We start from the raw sequence: 27,621 nt of genomic DNA on the forward strand, positions 1-27,621 counted from the left end.
GCAAACGTACCATTAAACGACGATTAGTTTTCGTTCGCGTGATTGTTTAAGGATTAACGAGTCGTTTTGCAAATATTTGACTCCCACGAGTTTCTCAAAATGTATATTCGTGGCAGACGAACTTGATGGTTTCTTCTAATTTAATAGTTTTCTACGTTATTGTGTAAAGCAATACAAAGAATATAGTAAAATTCAAATTATAATTATTTTTCTGCATTGTTTACATTTTTATGACATTTGTCATTAACTTGTTCCAAGAATAATATTTTTATCCGAACTTTTGCAGCTCGGCGAAAAAGCTTCATTCTACTGTATAGAAGTACAAAAAACTAGGAGTATTTATTTACATTTTATTTCCTTAATTGTCGCGTCGTTGAATTTTATATAATCAGCCGTTGAATTAATATCTGCTGCGTCGATCGTCGAATTAAGTTCTGCTTAATTCATGATCTATGTTTGAATTTTCATAAAATTGCCATGTAGAATTAGGTATCCTTCGGAGCCGTAGTTTTTTCTGCTGTTCGAGTCGTTGTTTGCCAGGGTTTCTTCGTAAAGTTGTCCACCACACGGCCAATGCGTGACTGGCGTCTATTTAATCGTATCCAAGACTCAGCTTACCGTAAATTAGATAAAATTGCCCGTAAAGTTTTGCCTATCTACCTATTTACGTTCGAGACACTCCTACATATAGTTTCGTGACGGTTTCCGTGAAATGTAGAATTGAACGAAAATATATCATTTTACGACGAAGCGATATATTGCTTATCTCCGTACAGACGTCGCAAAATTATCCAAATAATTTACTTACACGGTGTAATATCTTAATAAGCAGTCCAATAATGCGTATTAATAGTACTGAAACTACCAGTGTTTTCTCCATAATTGGGTCACTGTTAGAAGTGACAAGGTCTCCCCTTTAAAATGATTTTTGGTTTACGTCAATTCGACGTTTCCTTTTGGAAATATAGTGGTTTAAATGAAGGGGTAATTTTTAAAATTTCACTATCTCTGTCTCGGAATAAAAGTTGACGAGTACCTCGAAAAGAACAATAATAAAAATTTCAAAAAATTGCAACCGGAAAGTGTAAATTTATTGGCTAAATTCGAGTAACTGTGAATCTGTATATTTGTACACCGATAACATTTTATTATGTGGCGATGCTTCCTGCACTCGCCAGCAGAGGGCTACGCTCAACCTGTAGCTCTCTCACAAGTGCTCGACTTATACACACTTCTCACTTCTTCCTACAACAGAAAACTCTGCCACAAAGCAATTACGAAAATATGGTCCGAATTAAAAATTTGTGAACATATAAACACTGGAAATTTCAAGTTGCATCGTATGTAATAGAGTCTTAGTTATCTTGTACTTCGAATGTAAAAGTACACTATTTCTGGAACTGCGTCGAAGGCGTTTGTTCCCGGTCCCCATTAATTCGACGCATAGCGAGAAGTCAATCTCGCTTAGAGTCTTTTCAGATTCTCGTTGTAGAGAAGATACGCGGGGTAAACAGAGTTACATTAGTGACGCAGCATTTGGCAGCGTGTAACGTTATTAAATTCCTCGCCCACGCTGGTATTCTAATTTTACAGATGCAGTTTTGAAGATCCTGAGCATCCGTTGACGATGTTTCGGTGCACGGTGGAAATTCAGGTCCGGAAAATTCTTTAATCACGTCGTGTTATCGAACTTGAAATTAAATTGCTGATAATATCGCGAACAAATTGTATCGAAACTCCCAAGATGGGGAGTCTGGGAAAACTTGGACCGATAGTAACCCAGGGCAGCCAGCATACAGATATAAACATACCTAGCTCGCGGGTTAATAACGTTCTCGCCTTTAGAAAGATCTTACTTTCAGCGTTCTCTGACGCTTCGCGGTACAAAAGAGAACACGTTGTTGGGGAAAATTCGGTCTGGGCTTCTTTGTACTGCATTTAGGGAATACCTAATAGTCAGTGTGGGGGAAGGGGGGCGGGGCGTGTTTCACAGGTGCTCCGATCAAAAGTTTGCGAGTCGACCTCGTTTAACTCGCGTCTTTGTCGTTCGTCTTCCACCGTCAAATTTTATTCCGTGGGATCATCGTTGCTGACGTTACTGCCTCTTACGTTTACAAACTTCCTGGCTCGCGATAGTACGACGCGGAATGATCGTTTTAACCAGTTAGCTGTTTTTGACGAGTATACTCGTCGCGACGAAATGACAACATTTCGTGGTAAATGTAGTTTCGTAAACAGTAATTTCAATTTGCTGTTTATATTTGCTGAAATATATTTCAAGGTTTTTTGAATATTTGGAGGCCAAAACGAAGTAAAATGAAAACTATGTAATCGCTTTTCTAAGTAATTGGTTTCACGTGAATTTTTTTCATTCGTATGCAAAGTATATACGTTTGAGTTAAGTAAATAAATAAATGTTAGTGATAAAATTAAAAAATAAAACAGTCGTTTCGTTGCAATTTAATTCTATATTATAACAAACGCGCGTACTCTGTGTCTGACGAGTATACTCGTCGTAGCATTCTTTGGACTAATCACGAATCCATTATACAGTATATTGTCGTTCAGTCTATTACAATTTTTTTTTAAATCTGAGATTAGTACCACCTAACGGGTGTCGCGATTGATGTGTGCATATTTCAAAAAACTTCTGTCTCTTTTCTATGTTTGAAATACAAGTTCTTTTATTAAAAATAGCCATGTACCTTAGTTTTTTTTTTACAATAGCCGACGATACAGAGCCCGGGTACTTACAGCACGACCATGTAATCGCACTCTTATGCGGATTAATAAGTTCCCAGCAAAAGCAACAAACCGACCCGGTTCCCAAAGCCGAAAGTTCCGTTAGCACGACCCGCGCGTAAACGTTATTATCGTACGGTCGTGGCCAGAGACTGCAAATGAACCCGTTTGCCTCCAAAAGTGGTCCATTCTCGGATTAACAACGTTTGCATATTAGGCGATCTTAATGCCTAGCGTCCACGTCGAGAGTTTTGTTCTCCAAAGTCTCCATCAAGAGTTAGACCGTGTACTGGACACGGCATTCGGAGTTAGGGCCTCTCCAGACTATCACGTAACTATTGCAATCTCGCTAAAATTCAGAATAGAATACCAAACATTCGGAACAAAATCCAACAATAGAAAACAATCGTTCAAAATAAAAGACTCGATCCTCATCCAGCACTTAGTCTAACAACTGTAGCACGTTTGTAGCCTAAACTCTGTCTAGGAACGGTCCCGTGAAACGCATAAATGGCTAATAGTAACTACAATCCGTACAAATATAGTAGAATGTAAAATATTTCCCATAACAATCGTCACAGAATCAAGCAATCGAAGATACTGACAAAAGTAATCGTTCAAAATAAAAGACTCGATCCTCATCTAGCACTTAGTCTAACAATTGTAGCACATTTCTAGTATAAACTCTGCCTAGGAACGGTCCTGTGAAACGCATAAATGGCTAATAGTAACCATAATCTGTACAAAATACAGTAGAATGTAAAATATTTCTCAGAACAATCCGAAAATACTGACGAAAAATGAAAGACTCGATCCTCATCTAGCACTTAGTCTAACAATTGTAGCACATTTCTAGTATAAACTCTGGCTAGGAACGGTCCTGTGAAACGCATAAATGGCTAATAGTAACCATAATCTGTACAAAATACAGTAGAATGTAAAATATTTCTCAGAACAATCCGAAAATACTGACGAAAAATGAAAGACTCGATCCTCATCTAGCACTTAGTCTAACAATTGTAGCACATTTCTAGTATAAACTCTGGCTAGGAACGGTCCTGTGAAACGCATAAATGGCTAATAGTAACCATAATCTGTACAAAATACAGTAGAATGTAAAATATTTCTCAGAACAATCCGAAAATACTGACGAAAAATGAAATCGTTAAAAATGAAAGACTCGATCATCACCTAGTGCTTACCCCAACAACCGTACTCGAGCTTAAATACAGTCGAGCAACGCGGTTGCAACGGTCCCGTGAAACGCGTAAACGGCTAATAGTGGCCATAATCGGTACAAACATCACCTGACTCCGGAAACAGGCGTGCTCCAGCGTTCATGTTCCGCGGGTAAAGTCGAAAGCCCTCGAGTTTAATAACGTTGCTCTGCCTCTTTCTTTCGCAGGCTTTTTCCCCGTCGCGTTGGCACCACTGGAGTGTGCGTGCTAGCGTACGCAAGGATAAAAGCGAGGCTCGTAGGCGCGAAAGAGCGTCGATCGAAACGATCGGCCGAGAAACAGAGACGGAGAAAGAGGAATGGAGATAGCTCGGAAGGAAGGTGCCTGTCTAGGGCGGAGCAGCAAGTACAAGGGCGAGGTGTAAATGTTAGCGTACACCCTACCAGAGGTGGCGAACGCGTGTTATGCGCCTGACATTTAAATATCGTGCTCGAGAACTTCTGGCCGGCCGTCCTATCGATTGCAATTGCAGATAGGGTCGGCTCGATCCACCCCGTCTTCGTTCTTTCGATCGTTGCACCCTCCGACATCTACCCTTTTCGATCTTGATTTCTTTCCGCGCGACTACGTAGGCCAAGTACGCGCGAAACAATTAGGGAAACACGAGTCTTTAGACCAGCAATCGTCGGGACTGAATTCGAACAATTTATTATATATTCATTTAATACGTTAGGTCCTTTGTTTTATTACTAACTTTTCGTTTCGTTGCCAATATACATACTTGTCCTCGAAAACTATGGGTTGAGGTATAGTTTTCAGTGTAACATGAAACCAAATACGATTGTGTTATACAGAGAGTTTAGCAAGGGGAACATTTTGTTTATTTTATGGGAAAGATTATATTGCACGTGTTCATTCGAGGAAAATTAATTCCACATGTTTTTAAGTGCAATCATTTTTCCTCGGTAGAACATAATTGTAGGAGATCTGTGAGTTCGTACCGCGTTAATAATAAAAATAACAGCGACAATCATCGCGCGTGGAGATTGTCAAAGAACGACGACGATAATTTTGTTGAATCGAAGCAGGTGAAATTCGTTGAGCCTCGCGGCTCGTAACGAGGAAAAATAACATTAATTAGAGTAGCCCGTGGACTTGTGTGCTACGATGGAAATCAATCGCGATGGTGGAAGTAACACGTGACTGGTACGGTGCCAGCTGCATTGATACTGAGAGAAGGGAACTTTTGGATAGGCATTGGTTTCGTAAAACTGTGAAAGGGTTGAACCGGTGCAGGTATCGAACTACCCCTCAGTCGTTCGTTCATATAGCGAAACGAACGGTAATTTCGTTAGCTGACGAATTTTCTAACTGAATCCGAACTCGCTCAACTTCTCGCCGGTATCAATCACTTCGTTCTGCTTTTTCTACCCATCGCCGCTGGACGATTCGCAAGTTTGCACCTCGGGAAAGTTTCAATTCCCACGGCGTGAATCGAGTGATTAACAGCCAACGATTAAGATCGTGTTCAGCTTCGATTTAATTCCCATCCAGCCTAATCTTCTTGCTGCTAAATTATGTCCGATCCTCCCTTGTAACGCTTCCTAGAAGAAACGCATTTCTCTCCGTAGGCTTTTCGTTCGATTTTATGGTCAACTTTTTGAGAAATAAATAATATTTTCGGAATTGAACAATGGTAAATTTTATTCGATTTTAAAATTTACAGGCTTGCATACAAACACGCTCTAATATTTCAATTTGTAATTTAAATATTGAATGTTTCTATAGAACACATTTTATCGAATAGATTTTGTTTGAAACATATCCATGTAATTTGATAACTCAATTTGCAGAAAATTAGAAAAAAGTAAATCTTCATCTATGTCATTTTTTTTACAAACTCTAACACTAAACCTACTGACACTTCATATTGTATACCCATTCCTACCATGACTTATCAAATGACCAGTCTTTCTTTTACGAGGCAATGTACTTCTAATTTTTGCATTATATGTATAAAAAGTTGTGTTTTGAAGTTTATTCGTAAGATATTTTTCTCTTTTGTGTCGCATATTTTTTATTAAAGCATGGATTTTAGGAATCTGTACAAAATATTCAATACTTTAGCTCTTTAACTTCGTACAGAAAATTTACACACTACGTCGAAATTTTTTAATTTTCAGCGGGCAAAAGATAAAACTTAAAAATGAATTTTGTTTCAAGTCGATACTGTAGTTAATTCCGGAGAAAACAATTGTTTACGAAAAAATAACATAGTAATTATGCAAACACCCTGTATACAAATTTAAATTCATTCAGTTTTATCGGACACTAGTCGTACGATCAGTAGGAATTGCCGAAACTTCTTTCGGTATGAAGTGTCAAAGTAAACTTCAAAATAAACATGGAAGACAGCATAAATTATAATAGGTGATATGATCATTAGATAGAGGATGTAATGCCCTTTAAAACGAGCGTTCGAACAAGCCGATAGCGTTATTAGTTCCGGAGATATAGCGATTTTAGTTTCAAGTCGATGCGGTGGCTAGTTAGGGAGATACGGGGGTCTGAAGCGTTTGTTTACGTTTCATTGAGGTCAATGACCTCGCGCGTGTGAAAATAGTAAATAAAAAGAGAGGTTCCGCGCGACGCGTCAGACGAAGACAGAGATAGTCGAATTAAAAAAATTACCTTTTACATAAATTACGATATCTCGAAAACGGAAAGTCGGATCGACAAAAACAAAAAACCATTTTGAAGGGGAGGTTTTACCGCTTCTAACAGTGGCTCAATTATTAATAAAACCCTAGTAGTTTCGGAATTGCACGCGTCTAAAGTTTAACTATTTTTAAAGCGCGTTGTTAGACTGTTTTAAGTGAAAACTGAAGATTCTCTCCTTTCATCTTTGCTATATCAGATGACCGGTCGTGCTAAGCAAGACAGACTACATAAACAAACAATAGGAATAGAAGTGAATATTGAAAACTGTATTGTACGTATACTATAGAAAAAGTCGTGAAGTTAAATGGCGCAAAAATAACATTGTATGGTCATTTGACCAGTCATGGTAGGTTTAGTGTTAATTCGTGATAAATATAATAGCAGCATATTGTACCAAAATTCTGTTGTAGTTGTTAGGATCTTTTCAAGACGATTTTACAATTTTATAGTGATTTTCAATTTTTCGTTCGAATCCAGTCACTTAGGAAGTTAGAGGGAGGAATGGGATTTAAACGGAGACGAGATTTTATATTTTAAAGTTTGCATTCCTTTGACTGTTCACGGTAGAAATAAATAAAGTTCAATCTGTCAGAAAGAATTGGTGACAAGGGGCAACGTTTCTTCTGTTATAAATTGCCAAGAGCAGTTTTTCCACAACCATCCAATTATTTCTACCTTTATCGTGTTCTCCTAACATCGGTAGAACATGGAACATGTTTGCAATGCGAATCTGATTATTGTTGAACAGTATCAGGAACAGGAATCGAACTAAAATGCAAACAAGAATATTTATAGAACCCTCGATAAACATTTTATATTTTAAATTTTGTTTTGTATAAGATTAACTCAACTCTGTCGTTTGTTACGTCGCAACACAACATAAATTTTACACGTATTTACAATATTCACGCTCAGCGTAAATTACATGTATCACATTAAATGTTAATATTTTATTAGTATAATAATTTACTTTTATAGCATCTATTAAAATGAGAACCTAAAATCAAAATGTATCAAGTTAAATTTTTTATAAAATCCCTGATATATAATTTTATATTTTTTGCTAGTTCTTGATGGCGAGTAAAACTGGGCCAGAAGCTAGAATCAAATAAATAAATTTGAAAATTCCTGTGGGTATTTTCGGATTTACTGGACAGAGGAACCTCACGCGTTACAGCGTGGACATAATGGACACCGGTCCATGGCGGTGGGCGTCACTTCCGTTATTAACCGCCGTATTACGTGAATTTCGGTAATAGACCAGTTAATCATAGCAATTATTGCTACTTTTACCGTTAATTGCACATAGGGCAATCTTGGATGCGGCTTCTCGCTAGAAACAATATACCGTCACTAATGGGGTTTCTATTACGCGAGGGGATAATCCAAAATCCTGGTGGATAATACTCGGCCTACAATTTCATTTTCCATTAGCGCCGGGGCTGGTTCGAGATCGATTACTTCGCGATCATTGGTACTATTATTGCCTTCGGCGGGAATGGAGTTATGTACCTTTGCGATTAAACTCGTCACGCTCAACTAGATCAATTATACCCTCCATAGATCCCACGGAACGTCTTTTTTCTTCTTTTTATTCGTCCATCGTCGCGGCACTCGCGAATATTTATACCAATTCCTATGCTCCGTACCGATCCCGTGACTGCCACATCGTGGTACCCCTAGATGCTTGAAAGCAACGTTAATTAAAAAATTTTAATCAAGTAATACCCACTCGGGTCTCACAGAGAAATTACGACCCTCTGGGTATCGCAAAGGTAGTATAATCGGTCGTATCGAAATTCATCCGGGAATGGACGTTTATGTCGGGTTTCGTGGCGCGGGGCTGAATTTTTTAATCAAACTTATTAGGGACCAGGCTTGCAGTATTAAACCCCATGGCATTGGACGCAGTACGTCCTAGCCATTCGTCGTTCGCGTTTCACGTTTTCGACCATCGTGCGCGGCCATCTTCGAAACTCTTAAGGGGTAGTGAATTAGATTGACTTGAGACCAAAGGTGCTTTAGTTTATATTTCATTTGTTAGAGAATATATTCAATATTATGCTTAAAATTAAACCACTTGTAATGTTCGTAATTATATGTGTAAAAAATATCAGACTTATAAACCAGAATTCAATTGGACACGTGGGTGATCTCACCTGATCTCGATCCAAGAAGAGCTTGTATACAGGGTGTTCGGCCTCCCTTGGGAAAAATTTTAATGAGAGATTCTAGAGGCCAAAACAAGATGAAAATCAAGAATATCAATTTCTTGACTGAGGTTTCGTTAAAAAGAAAAAATTAAATTAAAAAATTTCAAATCGTTCTGGAAAAATTATTTTCGGTTGTGGCGGTCAATTACAACCATTTTTAGTCAATAGACATACCCACGAAATCCTATCCACTTTCGAGAAAAAAATTCTAGTAGATGTGAAATTTTTCGACGAAAAAATAAAAATTTCAAATCGTTTTATAAAAATTATTTTCAGATGCAGGGGTGACTCATAGCTATTTTTGGTCAATAGACATACCTCCAAATTCCTACGCACTTCCGAGAAAAAAATTCTTCACCGAAAATATAATGTCTAGCCAGAAATGTTTGCCGGAAATTTCATGCAAATCTTTAAACCATCATAACTCCTGAACGGATTGGACGATTTTAATGTTTCAAAATGCAAACTACGCGTATTTTAGTGAAGAATATGTAGAAATTCCAAAAATATACGAAAAGTTCATTCTTGACCCCGCAAAATGAGAAAAACTCCATAAAATTTGTCCAACTTTCAAACAGCCATAACTCTTACAATAGTGAATATATTTCAATGAAACTTTTTTCTGAAGTAGAGCTCATGGGTACCTACAAGAAAGTATTAGACAACTTTTCTGTAGGGCGTCAAACACAATTATTAAAAATCGAAAACGAATTTTTAAGAAACATTGACAAGGGTTAGGTGCCTAAATTTTTCGGTAAAAAAAAAAATTCGAATCGTTCTGGAAAAAATTATTCTCAATTGCGGGTGTCAATTACAATCATTTTTGGTGAATAGACACACCCTCAAAATCCTGCCACTTTAGAGAAAAAATTTGAGAAAGTGTGAAATTTTAAACGTTAATAACTTCTTAATGAAGCCTCCATCAACAAATTGGTATTCTTGATTTTCCTCTTATTTTGACCTCTAGAATCTCCCATTACAATTTTTTCCCAGGGGTGGTCGAACACCCTGTATATTAAGGTTACTTAAGAGATGTCAGCACGTTTGTTTTTTTTTGGATTTGAACTCTCCATCAAATACTGCCCACATAGAAAAATAATATTAATCTCATTTCTTGTTCCAAACTGAATATTTTAATTATATTCAGATACACTCCATAGGTATGTTTTGTGGTCTGACGATGTTTGATTTTGGTTGAAGTTTGAAGGAATATGATAAAGGGAAAAATGATCAAAACTTTTTATTCTGTCAGATAACACCAGGTATAAAGTAATTTAATTCGTGTTTATTATTTATCGTATCTTTCGTCCAAACTCCTTCGTTTCTTCGAGATTTCTGCTTTCATAAGAAATTGAAAATTCATCGAATTTCGCGAATGTAATATTATTTGTCGAATCCGACAGTCACGAAGAGGAGTTTTCTTCAGCGTGCGAGAGGGTCCATAGACCCCCGCGTGTTCGTTGCGGCGTTTCGACGCGAAACCACCGCGAGATAGCTAGTTTCTGATGTTAATAAATCATGCTCGTAATTACCAGTAATTTCGCTACTTCCCGCTACGTATCACTTTCCGGGGCGAAACTTTTCGTATAACTAGCGCCAACTTCCTGCGAGATCGTCGGCGCTGGTTTCATTCTTACGGTCGCGGAGCAAGTGCCGCAGATGCGGCGAACGAGAGAAAAAACGGGGAGAACTCTAATAAGCCACGCAACGGATTAGTCTATATTGTCTTTGGTAGCTTGTTTCCTCTTCCTCGTGTTTCTTTTCCACGGTTCCAGCTCGCGATGAAACGAATACGGGCCTGCAACCCACCGTCGAATTTAAGGAACTCTGGTATGATCAATAAAATATTACGCGGAAACGTGATTAGTAAAATATACGCATATTATTGAAGAAACAATGCAAACAACTAAAGTATTTTGTTTTTAACCGTCAACGACCCCAACATGATACAATATTTCCTATCAAATGAAGTTAAATGTTTCTGTTAACATTTTTAAACCAAGAATTAATCACAGACGTCGAGATAAATATTATGACTTTCTACATTTGTTCCAACAAATAGTACTGAATCTCGCAAAGGAGATCGATTTAGTCAGCTACGATTTACGCGTACAATAGAAGCTCGAAAATTGCAACCAACGCGAGTAATTCAATTTTACTTTTTATTTAAATTAATTTACGAAAGAACGATTTTCACCCCTGCGAATCTGTTAGTTTAAAAATAGTACCGGGAGATAAAGTCCGTAGCAAATCAGTGAAGGTGGTTGGCGTAAAAATGGCGGACGGAAGACAAAAGCGATCCGTTTGTCCGGATTAGGGACGAATGCATTCCTTCCATAAACATCGACGGAGATCAAAGAGACCCAGATGTTAAATAGTTCGATTCCCTTTTGTCTCCGTCCTTTTTCGTCGGACGGATAAAGCCCTCCCGGTGATGGCGTGCCGCGGAGAGGCCATTGCACACATACCATTCCAGAGTCTCAAGAAATTTTCAATCAAACGTTCGGAATGCCTGGGGCCATCTACATCGAATGCCACGACAGGAAATAATGCGTGGTCGCGAGGAACCCCTTATACCCCATCCCCCATTGGCTTGCCTCTTCCCAAAGACGACTGCCGATGGCGTTGGTAATGGCGGCGAAGAAAGCACCCTCTTATTCGCGACGTACCAATAATGGATGTGGGATTAAAGGGGTGCAAGGTTCACGGATTCGACTCTCGCATACGGAGCGCAGACACATTTGATTTACGAGCTTGTTCGTGTTTCTGGATTCCTTTCCGCGTCAGCCATACGCCGCCGGACATAAAGCGAGCGGGGGCGTAGCGAGCGGATGGGGGATCCATTTTTGTTTATTCTGGAATTCCAGCAAGACGGTTCTCAGCCCCCGCAGAAACGACTTTCGACCCGCGAAAAGACGTCTCATCCACCCCCTCACCGGCGTGTATCCCAATGCTCTTTTCCTTTCCCTCTTTTTTTCTTCGTCCCGGCTTCTTTGTTTAACCCTCCCTCTCGCCGCTTTTATTTCCTTACGGCCGTCATGAAACGGCGCTGTCGGACGAATAAAGTATGGTGGCAGGTGAGAAAAGTTTCCCGAACCGAAATCCGCGGGCTTTCGCCTGTCTTCTTCGTATTTTCCCGCGCAGAAGGAGACAGGATGACGAACTGGATCCCTGCAGTCGATGATATCCTCGAATATAGTAATACGATCGTTTCGATAACCTGGTAATTAACCATTTGAATGCTGGTACAGTTTTATATAATTCAAAAATTCATAGGAGTTTCAGTGTCTTCTATTTAATTATTAATTCGATAACTTGGTAATTTGAATGCTGGAACAGTTTTATATAATTCAAAAATTCATAGGAGTTTCAGTGTTTTCTATTTAACCCTTACATGGGACTCCCAATCTCAACTGAATTATTCTACTTAATATTGATTTTTACCAAATTGATAAATGGGAATCAACTTTACCTTAAAACATTTAAAAAATAATGAATTAATGGAGGATTACATAAATTTTCAAATAATTACATTGACACATATTATACAATATTAGTTTAAACTTGTGGAGGACCCCAATAATCCACTTAAGGTTTATGTTTGTAAATTTTTGAGGATCTTCATTCGAAACATTATTTATCCCTGGAAATTGTTTAAATAGGTTAATTTTTACCCAGAAACTCGACGTTTCTGTTCTTCTTGGAAATCTGTTTTTGCAGTTCATATTTCTCCTGCTAGGAAATAATTATATTACAATGATTCCATTTTGTACAGTATGAATCTTGCACAGGAAGGTACACATTTTATTTTAGAACAAAAACAATTCATCAAAATTTATTATAATTTTAAATACAAGTAATCAAAAAGAGCCAATTTTAGTATGCAGTTATCGTAAGTTTTTGGAATAAAAGTTATCAGATTGGTACGCATTGATCAAAATTCCACCAGGGGCTTGTAGTTTATGTTCATTTCTTTGGTTTCTCTGGAAATCAGTTTTTTAAATAATATAACTTTAAAATTAATAATTCAAAAAGTTTACGCAGCAGTGAAACTTTCGTAATAAATACATTTCGTTTTTTTCTTTAATTAAATAATTTAATTTTCATTTGACACAAAATAATATACAAATAAATATATAAAAATGTACATATTACTTGTAACGTCGATAGGGGAAAAAAATGAATTCTCAAGATTAGACGTCGAAGAAAATAAATCTACGAGTCTTGAATTTTCTGTATACAAAGTTACGTTCTTCGTGGACGATTTGAGGGGGCGTGTATCGATAATAAGTAAACGCGTGAAAATTTTTGAAATTTCTCTCGCTCGTCCAGCGAAATATCGTTGTCGACGTCGCGCGACGAGCGAACGTAGGTTTTCGGGATTTCGTCGAGTTCGTAAAAAAAGAATCGAATTACGCGCCAGTCGTTCTGCGGCGAAATTAAGCGGGAAAATTCATGCGGGTAAGCGGCGTTCAATTTTCAAACGGAATAATTAAATTCTGAAGGAAATTCGGAATATTTCGGCGAATTCGCTGCGGAATGTAATAGGCAATCTACACTCGAAATTAGAATTCAGCTTCGTAATTGTAGACTCCTAATAGACGTAATTTTCGAGTAACCCAACCGGCCGTGTGTACATTAACTTCCATCGCGCTATTATAATGTTTTTACCGAAATATTTGGCACGGAGTTTGTAACAATTCGCGGTGTTCCGTTCTTTTGGGTTGAATTGTTATTATCGATCCAACGTCTGTATCGAGAAAATTAGGAGCGCGTGTATCGTAATTAAATTGTAAATTTTACATATTATAACACGAATTATATGTTAACAATTCATCTGTATTTATCGCATTCAAAATACATAATCGCTATTGTACACCAATACAATTATTCCAAAGTTGTCTATGAAATTCAAACCGGTGCTAATAATCGATTATGGCTTTCAAAACACACAGTAAATTTTAAATCTTTTAATCTTGAAAATAGAAATTATTCCAATGGTGCATTATTGGATGAAAATGGAGATTTATATTATATTTCTCTATCGATTTCGCAATTGTATATTGCCAGGCCTTAAGGGGCCATTCTACTTTGTAGGCAAGAAAAATACATGTTTCTTTATGATTTTTTTTGCGGGCTATTAAAGAGCGATTAATTCCGGGTATTGTAGATATATTTATTATATATTTAACTATATTCACGAATTTTTGCAACGCATAATATCTATTGATTACGTTGTTTCTGTTGATCAACGAACAACACTTTTTACGAACAGCGCCCGACTGCGTAGGTGATATCTTACGAACAAGTCATCCGAAATCCAAAAACCAAAGATATTCTTAATATAGATGAGTTTGGTTATAGCATGAACTAAGATCTTTTCAAAAAAACAAAAATGGCAAAATGGCAGCTATTTTACGAAAACATAATGAATATTTGCATATATTCTGTTTGCTTTTTTGTTAATAAAAGAAAAAGTATTGCATATATCGCAATTATCCTAGTTCATGTTATAGGGAGACCAGTTGTAAAGATACTGTATAAATTTCATGTTGATATCTTGAATAGTTTACATGTTATCGTCTACGCAGCGCCGAAAAATGTAGTTTCGAGAAAAACAGCTTTAAAGTTTTTCACGTCCAGTTGTTATACCTGCGCGTGGTACATTTCAGCAGGCTATAACTTCGTTAGTTTTCCGAATTTCAATTTAATATTTGGTAGATATATTTTCGAGACTACATACTAAAAGAAAACGCAAAAAAAAACAATTCGATTTTTCTAATTCCACAAAGTAGAAAGGCCCCTTAAATATTTAAATGAAATAAGACAAAAAAACTACTTTGTAAATAGAAGAAATACAGTATAGTAAAAACACTTGGTGAAAGTAAATGGGAAAAATTGATAAAAAAAACAAGTTTCTGTCTATTTGCATTGAATCGCCATTATAGTGTACAACTACGAGTGGGAGTAACTGTATATCGAACGATACGAAAATGTCGCGGTACTTCGTTATCGCGAAGGTTCGAGATCGGTTTCAAAGAGTCTGTCAATTTGTTTAATTTGTACAAAACGGAAAATCAATATATTTGTATTTATATATGGAACATTAATTTAAACTTCCGTCGTTTCTCTATCGTGTCCTCTAAATTTGTTTAATTCCACGATGGCGATGGCCGACTTTCGAACCGACTCCGGTGGATTACGAGTTCATGGCGATCCGGGAGTAGTTTTATCGGTACCGCGGAATAAAGTACGGGAACCCCGACGAAACTGATAGCACTTTAATTGTTGAGTATATTTATCGATCTCTTCGTTTAACGCGTATCTTACTTGCAACGATTTATCAACGCGGAGCAATTAATTCTGTAACGAATTCGCGCATCGCGTCTCGCCGCGGACGTGCAAAAAGAAGTTAATGACTACGTCGGAATCGCGAAATATAATTATTTGATTGTACAGTAAAATGTCCCAATTATCAACACAAATTTCCAGCATTAATTTTATTTAACGTTTTCATTGCACGTGATTGCAATAATACGACACAGAAAATACAAAGATACGGGGAAAGCAATATACAGCGAAATATTGTTAGAACTGAATAATACATAGAATGGAACGAGGAAGAATAACAAGTAACAAGTTTTAATCAAGTTTGCCTTTACATGAAGAATATATAAGATTATTTAGTAAATTAAATTAAAATCCTGACTATCCAAAAACAAAATACTTTTCGGAATAAATATTGAAATAAAAATACCTTTGCGGTTACTGACAATTATAAATGACTCTGAAATAACTAAATAAATAAAACGCCACCGACGAATCAACAATTTCACCGAAATGTTTTTTTATTGTAATAATTTTCTCTGTAATGGAATGTAAATATATTCATCGCGTTCTAAAAATGAATTCTCATTATTGCGTTCAACGTGCACATCCGAAGAAAGTATGTAAATCATTCCCCGTTTGCACAGAAAATATGGATTTTTCGACGCCCAAAAAAAGCTGGTGTTCTCCCCCCTCCCGCGAGGGAATTTACAGCCATCCCGGAATCCATCGCGAGATTTGACTTCAGCTTCACAGTTTCGGCATCGTTAACGAGTCGCGGGGCAACGAGATCTCGTCGTCGTGGATTCCCTAACCCCTGGCGTCGTCGAAAAAGTTTGATCGAGAGTGCCCGGGCGTAATTCGTAGCCGTGAAATTCGTCGAACAACAGCGACGACCGAGTTTCGGGATCGACGGGGTCAAGAGTTTGCGATTCATCGACTAACGACCGTCTCCCGTTTCGAACGAGTAAGAAAAACGACGGACGGTCAAAAATAAAGGACAAACGGGTCTCGATTCGACGTTTTCTGGAGGGTGGTACGAGGGGGGGGGGTGGAAACGCGAGAGAAAGAAGTAGATCGGGCCGCGTTCGATGAGGATACGACGCTGGAAGGGCGAAACGCGATGAAAGCGAAGCAGTAACCCGGTTGGACGAAGTCCAGGCACTTTGGAGTCCTGACGTTTTCGACCAGCTGATCGACCAACGCGAACGGATGAACAGACGAAGAGAAGGAACGGAACGAGTGCTGTAGACCGCATGGGAATGGGGCTCCAGCCCGAGCGGCGCCGCGACGCTTTCCGGCTGCTTGTCGCTTTACACCGCCACCGGGTGGGGGAGGGAAGCACTTGGCGCGCCCGCTCGTAAAATCGAATTATTAGTTACCACCGCACGAATGCAATTCGCGAAAACATCTCGTTAAATCACACCCTCTTCTCTCTGCTCCTTCGCTGTTGTCGCTGTTATACGCGTCCCTTCTTCTAATGAGAAAAATTTAGAATTTCCCGACATTGTGTGCGCGCATCGATCCTTCCGCGCAAAGGGTTGCTCTCGTTTCTGCAGTTCGCGATCTTGAATTAATCGAGACGCTGGAAAACAAGCGTGGAAACTCGCCCGGGAAAATTATTTTGGAAATTTGATGCCCAATCGTGATTATTTTTGGTAAATAAGAGTGTAAATATATTTGTGGCGAAAAGAGTTTTTGGAAAATATAATTACCTCCGTGAAATTTCGTATCGAATTGTAATTATTTTAACTGGATCGTTGGATCGAGTCAAGTGGAAAATAAGCTTTAGGAAAAATAATTACTTCGGGAAATTTTGTACGAATTGTAATTATTTTGACCGATCGTTGAAGTTCGATGGAAAAGAGGTGTGTAAATATATTTGTGAAAAGCGAGTTTTGGGAAATATAATTACCTCCCTGAAATTTTGTACCAAATTGCAATTATTTTAACTGGATCTATTGGATAGACTCCAGTGGAAAACAAGCATGTAAATAAATTTTCAGGAAGCAAGCATTGGGAAAAATAATTTACTCGGAAATTTAACACCGAAATGAAATTATTTTAGCTCCAAAGTTGCTTTTTTTTTTAAATACATTTACTGTACTTTACGTTTACACTTTTTCCACATTATTCTGAACTTTTAGTGGTCTTCCTTATACTAAGTATGGGAGAAGATGGTATTATGAAATCACAGGTTGTTTTTATACGAGTTTTAAAATTCAATAAATTAATTAATTTAAATATTCTAGTCCTTTTTTATTTTATATGAAAGTAAAAAACACGCACAAGTTTTAGTTTAGCTCTAACATAGAAAATTCGATTCATGTGAACATATTAATTATATCTAGTAAATACAGCATTACTATTATTTTTTTCTATCAAAAATATTTGAATTGAGGCGAATGTTTAGTCCTATACAATAAAGTTGAAAGTATTTCTGCTATACTTAAATAAATAGTTTACGTTGCCAGTGCTGGCAAGACTTCGTTTAATTAATGATCTATCTACAGAAACTCGTGTTACAAAAGTGAATACTTATAAACTATATAAAAAGAATTAATACATCGAGTAGGTTGTTCAGAACCTAATCCAGCTATTCTATATTTCGAACGTTGGTGGTAGAGAAATGGAACAGAAAGAGCACGGAGACATCTTACAAATGTGTTTTGGAAGGAAAGCGGAATATCTGCATTTGATTAAGAAGGTCTAAGTGTGTTATCAATAATTCCCTCTTCGTTTCCATAGCGCAAATAAATCTGGACGATAACGCATCCACGAGTCGAAACGTATTTAAATCAAATTCTGGGGGAAAATATGTCGTAATAGAACTGGTGATTTAATATTACCGATCGTGGTGGTGTCTTCTTTAAAATAAATAAAGCTTTTCTACACAGATACACTTGTTTCATATTAAATTTCTTAGGTACGATGTAAGATTAAAATTACTTATCTTTAATATTCTTTAGAGAAACATGAAAAGTTTACGAACTGCTTTCACAAACTTGTAAATTCTTTCTGGGGGAAACGCGAAGTATCAAGTTTAACCGTTTTGCCACCAGCCTTCCGTTAATAAGCAACAGTTTATATCAACAAATTTTCACTTAATTGAAGAAGTTCACGGGAAGGGGATTGTTAAGAATTCATAGGGACAAGAACTAATCCTAAACCGTCTTCGATAATTATTTCTAAATTAGCTTCTGAATCCAAATAAAATTATAATCTTCAATCGAAATTATAGGTAATATCTAATTAATATGTGACAATAATGTTTCCTGTAAAATTTTTAAATTGCTGTCCGTGCTTTAATTATATCGCGATAATTACATTGTTATTTGTTTATTATATTTGTATTTATCGTGGTTCAAACATCATTAAATGAATTGCTACAAATACCGATGTATTTGTAATAGTAATTATTCGCGTGGAAATAGCAGATTCAGCATAATTGACGAAATATGTTTTCAGGAATGTTCAAAACGAGATAAAAAACATACCTAATAGAAACGTTTCAAAGGGCTAAAATTAAACAAAATACCAATAGAATGGCATTTAAATTGATAAAAACAGGCTTAATAACATCGTGGCTCGTTCGTCCAAATTGGTGGTTTCGAGAATTTGAATTTTGGCCAACTTTTCGACGTTTTGGAGCATTCGAAGCTCCAAAGAGACGACACCCAAGTCGACGTCGATTCGTTTCACGTCACGAAACGCAGCAACAAGGGAGGTATTGACGAAGATCCGGAAGAGGACCATCGGCACATCGGGGCAAAAGGGCGGCGGATGGGTGAGCACGTCTAGTGAACTTTTCCCCGGGTAAACGCAATTAAACGATAAAGCAGCGCCCGCAATTTGCCCGGAACAGCAAGCGGAGAAACTCTCCTTATGCACAAGTGAAATAATCTCGAGGGGAAAATCGAGGGCTCGAGCACGGGATCGATTAGTGGAGGTACTCCAGCTCGAGGCGGTTCGTTATTTGCGGAAAGAACTACTTAAGGCTGCATTCCGAGCGAATGAAATATATAGAGCGGCCCCGGTGTTTGCCCGACCGGACTGATCCGCAACAATTGCTGACTCCGACGGACGTTCGACGGGAACGTACACAGGCTGTCCGATAAATAACCAGGCTGACGCTGTGAAAAATGAAACAATGGTCGTGTTGGTGTAAATCCCCCATTTCTATTTTCTTTTTTTTTTTTTATTATTCGAAATATGTTCCTTCGGCGTTGATACAGCGTCACGAGCTATCGAGTAACGAGCGGGACGATTTTTGGGGGCTCCGATTTCGGAATTGCCGCCGGATATCCTTGTCACGGACACTTTGATTGCTCCCGTGTCATCGTATTACATCCGTTTTAAATTTCCAAGAACGGCGCATAATCCTGTCGTAAGTTAGTGTTTATTTGTTTATTCGTTATAGATACAGTGGAAAGAACGCGTGTAATTATGGATTTAATAATTTTTCTTTTGAAATGTTTTATTCTAATTATTCGATTAATTGTATTAACAGGATTTTATTCGAAAGATTTAATTATTGTGACATCAATTCTATGTATACACATAGAAGCGAAAGGATAAACCTCCATAGTTAAATAGATACAAGAAAGAATATTATTTAAAAATTATCGAATGAAGTATGTTTATTTTGTGTAGCTTTTAAACGCGTTATTTTTATTTATTAGTAGTGTGAATCAGTTTTGAGAGTTTCTAGAGTAGTATGTCTTACAAGAAAATATCTGTTACGTTTCGTAAAATAAATGAATATTTTTACAAAATTAATTAACTTGTAAAATATTAGGTGTGCAAATGAATAATCCAATTTTTTCAGCTACATTCAATGTTTATTTTAAAAGAAAATAAATTGAATTGTTCAATCAAAGTATTCGCCGTTGCTTTCTATAACTTTAAGCCATCTTTCAGGCAGCTGATGAATTCCATCTCGGAAAAAATAATTTGGATTATTCATTTGTTCACCTAATAATAGGCAGAATTATCCTGCAAAGAAAGAAATTATTTTTACACTCATTAATTAATAGACTAAACGATCACGAGGAAATCTCGTTAACCCCTTGTCAAGTTTCACAATCATGAGTACTCACTCGTTATCAAGTCTTATATATTCATAAAACAAATCTGTTCTTTTTCGTGACCATTCCTTGTACGAGCAAATTTACACAAAATTATACAGTATACGTTCGACAAATTATTTGAAATCAAATCGTACGTCAAGGGGTTAAATTGCACCCTGATCAGGCACATTACGCAGTAGAAGGTTAAATACAACTATGTTCGGAACGTTTTGACCACATATTAGTTTCATAAAGTAACTCATATTAATATTCGAACACCGTAGTACTCCGTATTTCATATGTAATCGTAGTACGAACTTACTTCAAACTTCTTCAATCAATTAATGCACTTACCGTAAACGACAGGAATGTGAGATTAAATAATTTAACGATCAACGAAGCGAATAATAATGCCTAATTTCGATATTGCAAGGATATCGAGAGTCTCAAGATATTATAATATTTTTACATAAATTGAACAAATTTACTTTCAGTATTTTATTGTAACTATTGCTTCGTTGTATTAAATTGCGAAACTGTTATCGCTGCAATAAGAAAAGACACCGTGAGAAATAAACGGAAATAGCTGAGTTGCCGATGGACCAGCTGTACGGAAATATAAAAAATATCTCGGACCGCGAAGGGTTGATCTTCGTCCCTCCGGTGGTCGTTGAGCGTCTCGCGAAGTTGGCGGTCGTTTGTGTGAGAAATTCAGTTCGTTCGTTTCGAATAGACCGTGTCTACCGGTTGAGGGGGATGGTGAAGGGGGCTATGAAAGTCGTCCGGCGCGAGGCTCGTCTAAAAGTGAAACAAAAAGCGAGCGTACAGGACGCCTCGTCGCCTAACGACTTCGAGCGGGGCGTCTGATTGGGTGTCACTTCGTCGCTCGACGCTTGGACAAGCCGTGCCAAGCGAGGAACGCCGGGATATCGGGTGAATGCAAAATTGCTACAAACCGTCGGTAGCCCCTGACGTTAGAGTTCGTTTAAAAGGGGTGATACTCGAAGGGTACCTTCGAAGTGGTTGCGAGGGTAGTCGAACGGAGACGGACGTGAACGGAAGAGAAAGCGACGGGCGAAGATAAAGGATGAGAACGGGACGAAAAGAGACGGGGAGGGGGGGGGGCAAGGACGAATGGCGTGCGAGTAACGGAGAAAGAACGAGAGAGAGAGAGAGTGAGTGGGTGTTGGAGGGGCGGAGGAGAAAGAAGGGGGTGGACAGAGAAAAAGAAGGCTCTCGCACGGGGCGAAAGATAGACGGTGGAAGCGACCGAACCCAAAGGAGGGTAGCGCGTGGGCGGGCGAGTGGGTTGAAAGGAATCTTTCCGATAGAGGCTGCTGCGTGCCCCTCGCCCCGCGTCAGTTTTCGTCCGTGGCATCGGTGGAAGGAAGTACCGAGTGCCCGAAAGGCGGCGTGCTTGTGCGGTACGGTGTGTGTCCGATGTTATCTGTGGTTGCCATGGGGATGCTATTGATTGGCCAACGCGCCGACAGACGTCACGGGAGTCGCGGCGCCACTCCGACTATTGCCTCCCACCTCCACCCCCCGCCCGCGCGGATCGTCCACACTCTCCCACACCATCGCCAACCGCCACCCACCCCTCTCTCCCCTCTCCCCCGCCCCCCCTTCGTCCCGGCAATTCACCCTCTTTCGTCCACCGACAGCTTGCCGTCCTCTGATCTACGAATCACCCGCGCGTTTGCCAGTCCACTCGCACGCCGTCGGACCCTGTTCCGTGCGTTAGAACACGCACAAACGCATCCAAACACACGGGAACGCACTATGCGCGCGGCCCGTCTCTCACCTCCGCGCCCACGTTCCTCCTCCGCGCCACGCTTTTCCACCGGTAATCCGAACTATGACTTACATGAGGATCACGCGACGGGTTGCGCGCCAATTTTTATCCGAATCGCAGACAGAGAACGGACAAACACGTTTGTAAATATTTCCACCTCCCGTTCTACGCGTGCCCCGATTATTCTATTTAAAATATAACGATCGACGTGCCTTCTCGTATGACATGCCCTCGATATTCGTTCAAATCACTAGCATTCTCAATGGTAATATTTGTTTGGACTTCCGAACATTGTTATTGTCGGACAATTTAGGACGTGGTCTTTATTCCTTTCAAATATTAATAGTTCAAGGGTTTAAGACCCTCCAAATTACTTAATAGCACAGAATGTACCGGACTTATTTAAATTTAAGGAATTTGCAACTTTACCATCTTAGTGCCTCACTCGACAATAGGAAATTTATACTAAAGCCATTTAGTATAATTAGTTCTCGAGGGGTATTTTGGGCCCAGATACCTGCATCCTTGACATTGTGGCCGACTACCCTCCTACACACCCACTTCATAGGAGCCAACAATATTGTTGTATTGGGTCGTCCAATATGGTTGTATTGGGTTTTGTATTACGATTTGAAGCAATATTTCAAATATATTGTGGAAATTTATGACAATTTCCTCACCTTTCTTTGACAGAGTCGTTATATCGGCGATATAAAATTTCTTTGATTCTTTATTGAAATCTATTTAACGCTGTTCCTTAACGCGGTGATATTTTCAAACTGTTTACCCGCTAGTAAGCGTAGAAATTGTTGTATGCGCTTCATTTTTTATCTCCTGTTATTAAGGGGACCTTCTACTGTAAAACGTGTTTTTTTATGTTCCCTTTGGTATTTTTTTATATAGAAACTATGAAACTTCTTGCATGGAGGTTTCGCATATATATTTATTACTCTTTCAGTAATATTCACACATTTTTACAACTAAAAATAGTCATAATTAGTGGCAGTCCAGAGTCTTGTACGCAATCGCGTACCGAAAAAGTGTTCTAATGGTTTCTATGATTACATGATGAAAAAATGAAAAAGATTCTTAATTAGAATACATTTTTCTATAGTCGGTACTAAAAGGACAGAAAAAAATTGGTAATTTAAAAAATGGCAGCATCTTGAAGTTGAAATATCGATTTTTTATTTGTTTTTAACTTTAGAAGGCTAAAAAAAGAATAGAAAGAATAATGATTTCGATTTCATTCTAGTAGAGGACTTAGCGACATATGTACTGAAGGTACGAACCAAATTTGAACGAAATCGGTCAAGTAGATCTTGAGATATCATGGAAGCCAATTCAGAAAAGATAGTTTCGAGAAAACGCATTTAAATAAAAGGATCAGACCGTTTAAACAAGTACAGCTCCACCGAGCAATACGTATACCTTCGTTAATTTTATATCCTATTATTTTATTTTATATCCTTTAAGAAAAAGCAAAACAAAATCAAATTTTTTTGCAGTTTACAGTAGAAAACTCCCTTAAATCATTTGGGGAAAGTTCGGTTTCATTAGATGCTAAGAAAAGTCTTCGTGCAAACATGCTCAAATACGATCAAGAAAATTTTGATCCATGAGCCAATGTGTCCCATACTTCAAGCCCTGACACAGATATCTATTTCTATTATAGATATATTAATATTGGTATGTTTAACTGTGTTTTCTACTGAATTACAAATTTTATCCTCGTCAATTTGGGAATGTCGAATAGCACGAACTTATGGAACGACGTATTGTTAAGTATCTCTCACTGTAAACGGTTTTGCAACACGTTGTGAGTTTGAAATGCCGGCCACCAGTGACCACCAATGGCAGCCCGTGTACTGTTTGACCCTTCGACAGTTTAATACAAACGCAAATCAACCTAGTCTTGCCTCAATCGTATTAGATTTCAAGAATGTTATTAGAGGATAGATATAACAGTAGTAAAAAAATCCAATGTCGAACAGAGAGGATAAAGAGAAACTGGCGGTGAGGTTCAACAGTTTTTTGGCGAATCGAAGAAACATAAGGTCGAAGACCCTTCCTGTTTGCCAATTCTGGACCTTCCTCTTCGACTGCTGCTTTCAGTCAATTTAATTTGGAACGTGTCCGAATTAATTGCTTCGTGTTGTAACAACAGCTTATAATACATGACGCTATTCCAATCCACCCCGAATGCATAACATGATCTTCTGATGAACACCGACTTCCGGAGTACTTAACGGTGGCTCGTTCAATTTGCTCTGGATCACTTGGATTTTCTTCGACTCGATGATGAGTATTATACAAATTGAGTACTCTATCTTTGGTGAATCCAGTTTCGTGGATAAACACTAGTAGAGAACATATCAATTAGCTAAACTTTCCACGCTGCAATGTGCTCGAAATTCTCCTTTGGACGTGGTCATCGTTTTCATTGGCTGTTTCAGATTAACAATTTCAGTATTGTCCACTGTTCCTGTACCTTGGACAATCGTATTTTAAACGAATCTGTATCTGAAAAGCGTTCGAGCAATCTTTGAAACGTTTCCTTATTCAGCAGACGTCTATTGGAAAAACGATCTACATGCGTATAGATAGACGTTTTGCTTCGGCCGATTTACATTCTGCGAGCCCATACTTTAAATGCATGTCTGCCATTCTATAGTTTCAATACCTATTTACTGTTCAACGCAAGGGATAGCTAGAAGTGTTTCTATTTACGATTATTTTACGCGTGGCTTCTGTGCTAGCTCACTAACGACCAAACTTTCCAATACGATTCTGCGTGTTTCTATGCATTACGAGCATTCTAGCCCAAACTGTTATTACCATTTATCATCACGACAGAAAAATTAATAAGATACACAGAAAGTAGAGAAATTGCATCGATTAAATCTAATTACATCTGTTTGAGAAAAGGACTGAAACTTTGGTTACGCCCGATACTAAACGAGCGATTTGCGCGCGCTCGTTCGCTCCATTGACGAAAATTGCGCGTTCCTGAGAACTCGCGTGCCAGGTCGAGCACGGTGAGACGGTCTGCCGTGTTTTATACGACTCCGTTAGGCGCCAGGATGGCTGGTCCGGGTCGCGGAAATCGTCGTGCCCGGCGATTTTCTCCGCAACACCGTTCACCACCACTGGCGTGCGCTTCCGTTGTACGGTTACGGGTGTGCATCGAGCGTCAGCGACCCAATACAAAGAAAACCCGGTCGAGGTCAGGCTCGCAAGACGACCGGGGCGCGCTATAACGTGCAAATTATTTCCTAAGGGAGGCGTAATCGCCGGGATGTCGCCCGCAACGCGGCCGAGATAATCGAAACCGCGTCATAGCGTCGCCGCTCAGCTGATGCCCGCCTGTCGCGCGGAAACGGACACAGAACGTCTACCCCTATTCGCATGCAAACACGCAGCGATTACTCCCCCACCGTCGAGCTCCGTTTGGCGCAAGAGTCTCCGACACGGGGGGTTAGCGGTCGAAAAGGGGGTGTCGGTTGCACCAGAGAGCCGGCTAACTAGTTTACACCGTGTATTCGAGACACGTACCCGGTGTACCCGTTTCCTAACAAAATTGTGGCGCAAATGACGGCGTACCGACTTCCAAAGACACGTTCGAAGAAGCGTCGAACCAAAATACAGTACTCTAGGATTGAGAAAACTATTTCTTTGACAAGTGTGTTTTACAAGTAAAATTAAGACTAAAATGTTATATAACAAAAAATCCATAAATGCTTTGTTAAGAAGCTATAACAAAAATATGAAATGTGGAACTCTAAAATAAGATAAAAAATTTATAATACAATGAAATCAGTCTTTTGCAAGTATTCGATATCGTGAGTTTCTTTGCAATTTACTGAACATAAACTTGAACAATAGTTATCATCGAAGAAAGAATACTTCAGCACCAAAGATAAATGATAGAAACTAAACTCTGATAAAGAAATGTTTAAGTTATTCACATATTTCTACGTCAAAAATATTTTTTGGCGCCTCGATTAGCAGTTGCTCTCTTTAAACAAAATTTTAGTAAATAAAAAAACATCAGATTTCATATTTTTGTCATAACTACATAACAAAGCATTTATGAATTTTTTGTTATGTAATTTAGTCTTATTTTTGCTTGTAGAACACCCTGTATAATGCGGCTATATTTCTGGTTTAGAACAAATTTTTATTCGCCGAACTCTTGAATCAACGCATTGCTACAGTAACGATTCGTAAGATGATCGCTCCGAAGTCGGCGTGTTCATCTTTCGTGCAGCGGAAGCGAATTTCGACACCAAATGTTCAACTTACGAATCATATGTTCATTTTAAGAATCATTACTGCAGTGATAGTAAATAATGTGAACGAAGTGAATCTGGAGTTCATTTTAAGAATCATTATTATAGTCAAGGGGTAGTCAACAATAAAGTGACTTTTTATCAGTATAGCGTTAATGAGGTTATGCATAATATCGCAGGATTGAGTTAGATGTAATTAACGAAAGGCAAGGAAATGCCCAATCATTAAATGTAACTATATTCCCCTCATTTTTATTGAAATTTACCTGTCTTTCAGGTTGAGATGTGTTGGAACATGGGGCTAATCGCGACATCTGTTATCATACAATAGATATTGCATTGGTGCCATCTAGGCTTTATAAATGTGCTGCGCACGTTGTGTTGTTAAAGCGAACACGTTTTTCTTTGTACATAAAGTGTTGTAAATATACAAACGTGTGATCTGGGTTAGGTCTGGGTTAGGTCTCAACCTGAAAGACCCGTAATGTAATTACTGACTGATCAAAATGTATCTCGTGTGGTTAGTAATGGGGGAGGAGCTTGGATCGATGAAACGAATATTACCGTATGGTGAAAACTACAGAATAAGTAACAGGCTCGACTGTAGACCTCCTAGGGGTATATTTTTTGCCCACTAGATCTCGACCGACCGACCCAAGACGAGCAAATATTGGGCGTAGCAAGCTGTAAGTGCAAGCCTGTAGTCAACAGACCGCTATCCCGCTGGGGGAAACCTATTTAGCGGCTAGTACCCAATGCCCCAACAAGGTCATCGCTTTACAGACCTCTCCAAACTGACTTGAGAAGATCGCTATATTTGTTCCATCGATCATACCCCAAGTATCCTGTTTAGATAAATAGGATAGGCTTCTTATACTTTGGCTAGACCCTTTCCTAACCCCTCTGCGATACACCACTGTCCTTCGAGGTTTTAGCAAAAGAAATGTTTGTAACCACAAAGTGGATCATTGCTGTTAATCTATCGCTGGTCGTAAGTATTAGAATACTTAACCAAAACGTTTGTAACTTGAAAAAAACCTTCATGGGGCCACTGCAAAGGTTGAAGTTTAGAGTAAATAGTTGGTTCGATTTCCTCGATTGTATGTGGAATATAATATTGGTCGGATAGCCACCCCCAGCTGTTTCACAATTGTGCGTATTGTCGATTTTTTCAAACATTTTCACACGTTTATTATTTGTTGAATCGAGAGATCGAAGATGACGTTTAAAAATAGCATCGTTATCGGGAAACATTATGTGAACCATGATATAAACCCGATCGTC

General features: G+C 38.6%; 1 protein-coding gene across 11 annotated transcripts in view; it reads left to right on the forward strand.

Moving 5' to 3' along the window:
- LOC122400162 (mastermind-like protein 2) overlaps positions 1–27,621 on the forward strand; it is a 576,033-nt gene that overhangs the window by 434,440 nt on the left and 113,972 nt on the right. The window lies entirely within an intron of this gene.

The sequence above is a fragment of the Colletes gigas genome, unplaced genomic scaffold (genome assembly GCF_013123115.1).
Source record: "Colletes gigas isolate AHSC1104 unplaced genomic scaffold, ASM1312311v1 Colletes_gigas_Sc00016, whole genome shotgun sequence".
Taxonomy (NCBI): Eukaryota; Metazoa; Arthropoda; class Insecta; order Hymenoptera; family Colletidae; genus Colletes; species Colletes gigas.